This window comes from Martes martes, assembly GCF_963455335.1.
Source record: "Martes martes genome assembly, contig: scaffold_220, whole genome shotgun sequence".
NCBI lineage: Eukaryota > Metazoa > Chordata > Mammalia > Carnivora > Mustelidae > Martes > Martes martes.
In genome coordinates this window covers 26,406-34,719 of record NW_027666259.1, presented here as the reverse complement: position 1 = coordinate 34,719, position 8,314 = coordinate 26,406, and positions in this window count along the sequence as shown.

Below are 8,314 nucleotides of genomic sequence, written 5' to 3'. Positions count from 1 at the left end.
TATCTGGGGAAGGAGAGAAATTAACTCTATTTGAATATCTGCTGTGAGTTACGTTTTGTTGATAGGTGCTTGCAAACATTTCAAAGCTAGCAGCACCTTCCAAATGGTCTTCAGTCTCTCTGTTTGACAACTGGGGAAACAGAGGTTAAGCAATGTGCCCAAGGTTGCAAAGCTATTAAATAGTCATGTGTACCTGACACTAAGAGAAACATAATAGTGTCCCTCCACCCCCACGAGAAATCCTGTATTCAGGAATCAAAATCCAGAGGAGATCCATAATATGGGCAAAAGCATCCTTAATCAGCAACACACCCAAACTCATGCAGGAATATTTGATCCTAGGACAGCCCATCTCCTAATAGCTTTTATTATTGCAAATAGTAGTAAACAGATAAATAATGCACTATTAAAGGTCAACCTGATACCATCCACTCTCTGGAAACAGGAGGCTTTGGTGAACTCAGTAGTAAAATAAATGATAACACAGCATCTTGGATTTTGCATTATAATTTTGCTCAAAGTGCTGAAAGCATTTTTTTTTCTGCCCATAATCGTATTTATATCATATTTATGGTTGGAAGGAATAAGATCAGGCACTGATATGTAATGGACTTCTGGAAAAGACAGTAAAATGTCAAGTCTCAGAGCAGAGATCCCAGCAAGAGAATAAAGAAACTTAGTAACCTTTTTTTTTTTTTAAAGATAGCCAGTTAACCCCTTAGCCTACATTTTTGTATAAACTAAGCAGTTGCCTACACTTACCCTTGAAAGCAGCATGATAGGATGAAAAGAGGATTGACTAAGAATCATGTCCTGGGAAGGGTAGGGACTAAATACTGGCCTCACCACCAGATTTGTAACATTAAGTAAATTACTGGAACCTTTCAGAGATTTCCCCCCATTCGATAAAGGGAAAATAATTACCTAACAGGTTTGTTGTGAAGAAAAAGCTTAAAAATACAACAACACGGAAGCAAGTCTGGTACATTGCTGGTTCCTTTCCTGTACTCCCATTAAGGGATAATAGTGAAAATTCCCTCCTTCCAATGACATTTCTAGTGCCTGAAATTTTTCTTACAATAGTTCCCCCTTATCTGAGGTTTCACTCTATGTTTCAGTTACCCATGGTCAACTGTGGTCTAGATCAGATGATTGTGCTGACATGTGGTGAGAAGACCAACAGTAGCCTAATGCCAGGTTACAATGCCTACATCGTTCACGTCACATCATCTCAACACGTAGACATTTTATCATCTCACATCATCACAAGAGGGGTGAGTATATTATAATATTTGGGGGGCTTGCTATTTATTTATGACAAATATCCCACATCCATAATCCTCTCCTGTTGGAAGTTCTTTGAAACAATGCCATCAGCCTCGGCCAGTCAGAGGATGGAGTCATCTGACTCATCTACCCTGTGAATGGCCTCATAGGTAGCAGAGGTTTTAAACTAGCCATTTGAGGGGCGCCTGGGTAGCTCAGTAGGTTAGGTGCCTGCCTTTGCTATGGGGTCTTTTGCTCTTCTCCCTCTCTTCTGAGGAAATTGCATGGATTTCTTTCACTGCCACTAACATCTCTGGACCACAGATTCCAGATCAGGTCATGATCTCAGGGTCTTGGGATGAAGCCCTACATCTCCCTCTCCCTCTGCTCCTCCCCACTGCTCATGTTCTCTCTCTCTCTCTCTGTCTCAAGTAAATAAAATAAAATAAAATCTTTAGAAAAAAATAATAAGCTGGCCGTTTGAAACTGCCTGTCACCTTGTCAACCTCAGCCACATGCATCTGGATGGACGTGTGGTCCTTAGCACCAATGACACAGTAGCAGGCAGAGCATTTCTGCAACAGGTGCAGGTCCCCAAACTTGCTGGTGTCCTACTGCATGTCCAAGGTGTGCCTGCTGCCACCATCAGGACTGTGAGCACAGAAAGCTACGATAAGATATTTTTGAGAGGCCACCTTCACATAACTTTTATTACAATATATTGTTATAATTATTTTATTATTGTTGTTAATCCCTTTTTGTGTGTATTTTATGAATTAAACTTTATCATGGGTATTTATATATAGAAAAAAAAACTATATATAGGGTTAGTTCTATCTGCAGTTTCAGGCGTCCACTGGGAGATCTTGGAACACATGCCCTATGGACAAAAGGGGACTACTGTAGCTCCTTTGGGGTTACTTTCTGTCCTCCAGAAGTTCTCAGGAGTTAAAATGCAGATATCCTTGGAGCAAGGGTCATCTCTAAACCTGTATTCATTCTCCAGATTGGTTGTAACAGACCCCTGAAGAGAAACACAAGACCAATAAATTTAATCACCAGGAAAAGGGTGAGGAAGTCTGGAGTGTGGTGTGTCATCTTACCGGGATAAATCCCCCTCCCCGCCATGGTTTGAGAAAGGAATACTATACTGGAAATGGCCTCTCTAGCTTCGTCTCTGCCACTGGGTGGAAAAAGCTCTTGAGATCTCTTTCAACAAGTATGTATTGAGGGCTAGGCGATGTGCTGGAGAGAAAGCCTTAAGAGTTCACTTTACCCCTGAAGCTTATAGACAGTCAGGGAAAACGACAGTAAATAAATAGTTATTCAATTACAGTTGTGCAAAGTGCAACGAGAAAACACCTATGGATCTAGCCCAGATGCAGGGGGGGTGGGAGTGGGGGAGGGCAAGGAAGTTTTCCCTGGGTGATAAGCTTCAGCTAAAACCTGAAGGATGACCAGAAATTAACCAGATAGGGAGGGAAGGGAAGTGTGGGAACAATATGTGCAAAGGCCCTATGTGGGAAGGAGCTTGGCACTGATGAGGAATGGAAAGGAGGCCAGCATGACTGGCGCATAATGAGAGAGAGGGTGGCAGCAGATGAGACTGGAGAAAGAAGGGAAACAGGGACTTTAGTCGTTAGCTGCAAATGACGATCAGCAAGGAGAGAGTTGACAGGAGTATAGCATTCTCAGGTTTATGTTTCTTTTTTTTTTTTTTAAGATTTTATTTATTTATTTGACAGAGATCACAAGTAGGCAGAGAAGCAGGCAGAGAGAGAGGGGGAAGCAGGCTCCCTGCTGAGCAGAGAGCCCGATGCGATGCGATGCGGGGCTTGATCCCAGGACTCTGGGATCACGACCTGAGCCAAAGGCAGAGGCTTTAACCCACTGAGCCACCCAGGCACCCTCAGGTTTATGCTTCAAGGAGTTCCTTCTGGTTGCAGTGTGGGAAATAGATCTAGGGAGAAGACAGTAGATGAGGAGTTAGAAGAGGATTGTAGGAAGTCCAGGCAAAAGGTCATGCTCTAACATAGTGGCAGTGAATATGGTTAGAAATGGACCAAAAGAGAGACCAGAGAGATACAAGGGGAGACAAGGAGAGTAAATCATTCCCTCACTCGGAATCTATTTCCAAGGCTATAAAAGAAGGACACTGGACCAAAATAAATTCTAAGGTCCCTTCTGGTTCCATTGTTTTAGATCTCTGGAGGGTAGAAACCAAAGCAGTCCTTCCAGATACACGAAATGAGGAGTGGGGATGAGAGAGAAAAAGAAGTAATAAAGAGTACAGATTTTTGCATACTCTTCAGAATTATGCTGTAGGCTGGGGCTGGGTTGTTGGGCTCTGGTCCTCAAACCTTTCCAGCCTTCAGGAATAGTAGACCTCAAGGCCCAAGTCACCTCCCTTAGTAAGGCAGGAATAGAGAAATGTTTACATCCTTCATATAACTGACAGTGTAAAACCCTATTTTTAAAGATTTCTGCTGGTTCTCTGTAGTCTATACAATGTACAAAGTTTGCCACTCCCTAGCCCTGTGAATTTCTCACCATATCCTTGTGGCCCAGCCACGCTGAACTTGTTTCTCAAATACATGTTTTTTTCTGGAACCCAGAACTCTGCACATGCAGTTCTTTCTGCTTCAAATGCCCTTGTCATCTCGCCTACCCAGCTCCTATCTGTCTTTGAGATCCTCATCAAATGATGCCTTATTTCTTCGCCCAAGCAGAAAGGTGCTCTATTCTTTGTTCACCCGTAATATTAGCCATATTTCCTTATTGTAACATTTTAGTGCATTAAAACCATTTACATCAATATTTATTTTTCCTTTGGAAGTTTGGGATTCAGTTGAGAATCTAATGGGAATAATGAATTTTGTCCTTGGAAAAAGGTACATGCACCCAAGTTTTTGCCAATAATCTCATTGAGCAGACCCTTCCCCAAGTCCATCTATCCCACGGACCCCAGGTCAAGAGAACCAAGCCTTGGGCTTAGATATTGCTTCTCCAGTAAATCTAGGACTGCTTAATAGGACAAGGAGCATTTTTATTATTGATCTTTATATTCCAAAGCTAAGTAAATACTCATTGAATTTTTATATTCCCAAGCTAAGTAAATACTCATTGAATTAATTTGTTCTCATTCATTTTCAAAATTCTCCCTGGTACTGTCAATCCCCATTTTACTAATGAAAATCTGGTGGAGCCAACATATGTGTTAAAAAGTTAAATGTGCGGGGGCATCTGGCTGGCTCGGTCAGAAGAGCATGTGACTCTTGTTCTCCTGGACATGAGTTCAAGCACCACATTTGGTGTAGAGATTACTAAAAATATAAACTTTAAAAAAAAATGTACAGAGACTTAATTAGCTTAATTGAATGTTAAAAGAAAGGCACTGTGGAAATCCCAGGGTAGGTGGATGATTGGCTTTGTAATGTGCAGGTGTGTTTTATGACGGTCTGAATGGAAGCATGAAAAGAGCAATGTGAGAACAAGGCTAAAGGAAGAAAAGACCTGCAGCTGGGCCAGGTGGCCTCCGGACACTAGCAATTCACAGCTGTGCAAATCCAAAGGCAGCTGTTAGAGACCTGGAGGGCAGAGAAAAACAGCACCAAGAAAGGGCCTGCAAAAGGAGTCTTGAAGATTCAACTCAGAGTCTAGAGGCAAGAGTAGAAATTTTCGCCAAGTCCTCCAGGAAGTAAGAAAGGTAATGATAATGTAATGAGCTTTTCATAAAGCTTAATGTATTCACTGTAAAGGACTGTTCTTTATTCTGAGATTATTTCCTATCTTTTTGATGTAAAAATGCCCTTTCTTTTCAAATGGTGCCGGTAAGAGTTGGCCATATTTTAAAAATCTTTATTCAGTAAAATATAATGTGGAGAACCCCATGTTGGTTCCTAAGACTTTTTTTTTCTTTTATTGATACATGAGATCTAAAAGTCCAAATAGCAGTGTGCTAGGGAATAGCTTAAGGTCTCAACCTAAGACAATCAGAAAGAAAAATGAAGGGCAAACAGGATTTTTGGAGATAATGCCAAAGGGAAATGAAGCCAGGGAACCCCCGGAGGGGCTGATTCAATTATAAGTTTCCAAGAAAGAATAATTAAACCAATGAATATGGGTCTGAACTATTTGTGACAATGTTTTGTTTATTTGTTTAAAGATTTTATGTATTTATTTGACACACACAGAGAGAGAGAGACTGAGAGAGGGAACACAAGCCAGGGGAGAGAGAGAAGGTGAAGCAAGTGGAATCCTGATGGGGGGGCTCAATCCCAGGACCCTGGGATCATTACTGGAGCCGAAGACAAATGCTTAACAATTGAGCCACCCAGGTGCCCCTATGTGTGACAGTGTTTTACAGATAAATCCTTCCCTGGTTCTTGGATGGGAACAGAGAACATATATAAGGCAAATATATGAGAAGTTGTGTTCAGTTTGCTCAGAAAGGCTACCCACAGTGTCTCAGTCAATGACAGGGTGAACTTAGCATTTTTGTAGCAAAGTAGTTCCCATAGTTCCTAGAGTAAAGGAGTATTAGCTTTTTGCTCAGTTAGCAAAGGCTTTACAGTGCTATTAATGTTCTGTGGAGTAGGGTCCCTGTGTAACAACTGGCACATGGACTTGGGTTCTGCACAGAAGGACCCTAACAAAGAAATGAAGGAGTTCTGGGATGCCTGAGTGGCTCAGTCAGTTAAGCATCTGCCTTTGGCTCAGGTCATGATCCCAGGGTCTTGGGATGGAGTCCCGCATCAGGCTCCATGCTCAGTAGGGAGCCTGCTTCTCCTTCTGCCTGCCGCTCCCCCTGCGCTTCCCCTGCTTGTGCTCTTTCTCTCTGACAAAGAAATAAAATCTTCGGGGCACCTGGGTGGCTCAGTGGGTTAAAGCCTCTGCCTTCAGCTCAGGACATGATCCCAGGGTCCTGGGATGGAGCCCTACATCGGGCTCTCTGCTCAGCAGGGAGCCTGCTTCCTCCTCTCTCTCTCTGCCTGTCTCTCTGCCTACTTGTGATCTCTGTCTGTCAAATAAATAAGTAAAATCTTTAAAAAAAAATAAAGAAAGATAATCTTCAAAAAAAGAAAAGAAAAGAAAGAAATGAAGGTGCTCTAAACAAGGACTCTGACACCAGCGTCACTTCAAACAGGGCCATTAACAAAGCGATAAATCAGGGGCACCTGGCTGGCTCAGTCAGTAGAGTGTGCCACTCAGTCTTGGGGTTGTAAGTTTGAGTCCCATACCGGGCATAGAGATTACTTTAAAAAAATTAAAAGTAAAAGAAAAAAGAAAACCAAAGTGGTAAGTCAGTACTTCCTGTGAAGTACAGATGATCTGGATTCTAAAATCCTTCATCCAGTAAATGAACTTTCCCTCCCTCCAATACTTCCTCTCAGGAACCCTAGAGAGATGGGGAACAGAACTTACTGCCCAGCACGATCACAAAATCTTAGCAGCTGCCACTACTCCAGATCTCCACAATCCTATCGAAGCTGCAGCCTGATCAAGCTGAAAATTTTAACTTAAGTGGTAATGAAACATGTTATCAAATAAAACACCATTATATAATGATTCATTGAAGGGCTCCTTTTAGGTATAAAGTTTCCCTAGTAGTTTAAAGACTCTGTTTAATAGTTTGATGAGTTACAATGGCTCAAAAAAGTATCTGTTGTTTAGGATAGAATATAAATATGTTTCTTTATTGTAGATGAAGTAAATAATGTTATCCACCACATAGGATAGTTGGGAGGATCAAATGGGTTAACATATGTAAAGTGCTTGGAACAATGCTTGATACATAGCTCCCCTTCAATGAGTACTGGCTACTTAGTATTCATACATCAAATACCTATTCAGCTTCTACTACAAGTCAGGCACTGTTCTAGGGCCTACAGCAGTGACATAGAGACAAGAAAGATCCCCTGCCTATGGAGCTTCCATTCTAGTCTGGGGAGGAAAAAAAAAATCAGACACATAAAACGGAGGAAAATAAAAGAGGGTAAAGAAAACTAGAAAGCACAGGGCAGGGGAAGTTGCCATTTTTCATGGTCTGGGTGGTCAGGGAAGTCCTCTCTGATAAGGTAACATGTGACCAGAGACTTGAAGGAAGTGAGGAAATAAGCTTTGCAGTTATCTGGGGGAAGAGTGTCCTAAGAGATTACTGAATCAAAAAAACAGGCTCTCCCAAAGAAGAGGTCTGGGTCTGTCTGTAATGACAGACAGGGACAGGGTCACGTGGTGACGACACCATGTTCCACCAGAGACAGGACTGAGTTCCAGATAAGGCTTGTTATGAGGAAATGTGGACCCAGTGTTGTCAGATCTTCTAGGTTGTTTTTTGTTTTGTTTTGTTTTTGAAAGATTTTATTTATTTATCTGACAGAGATAGAGTGAAAGAGGGAACACAAGCAGGAAGAGTGGGAGGGGGAGAAGCAGGCTTCCTGCTGAGCAGGGAGCCTGATGCAGGGGTTTGATCCCAGGATCCTGGGATTATGACCTGAGCCCAAGGCAGATGCTTAACACCTGAGCCACCCAGGCACCCTGGTTGTTTTTGTTTTTTAAGAAAAACTGTCTCTTGAATTTTTCATGTGAACTGTCCTAATGTTTGAAAGGCATAAATACATATGTATGTTCATCAAATTCGTGGACAAGAATGTTCAGAGGCACTATTTATAATAACCCCAAACTGGAAACCCCCCAAACGCCCATCATTAGAATGGATCAGCTATGGCACAGTTAGTTTCTGCACAGCCGAGAGAAGGACCCAGCTAGGACTTCGCACAACATCGTGGGTGAATCTCACAACGTAACATTGAATGAGAAAATGCTAGAAGTGCCAGGGTGGCTCAGTTACTTTTAAGTGTCTGACTCTTGATTTTGGCTCAGGTCATGATCTTAGGGTCCTGAGGTCGAGCCCTATGTCAGGCTCCATGCTAGGCCTGGAGCCTGGTTTAGATTTTCTTTCCCCTTTTCTTCTCCCTATGCCCCTCCCCTTCCCCATGTGTGCACTGGTGCCTGCACTATCTCTCTGAAAGAGAGAAAAGAAAAAAGA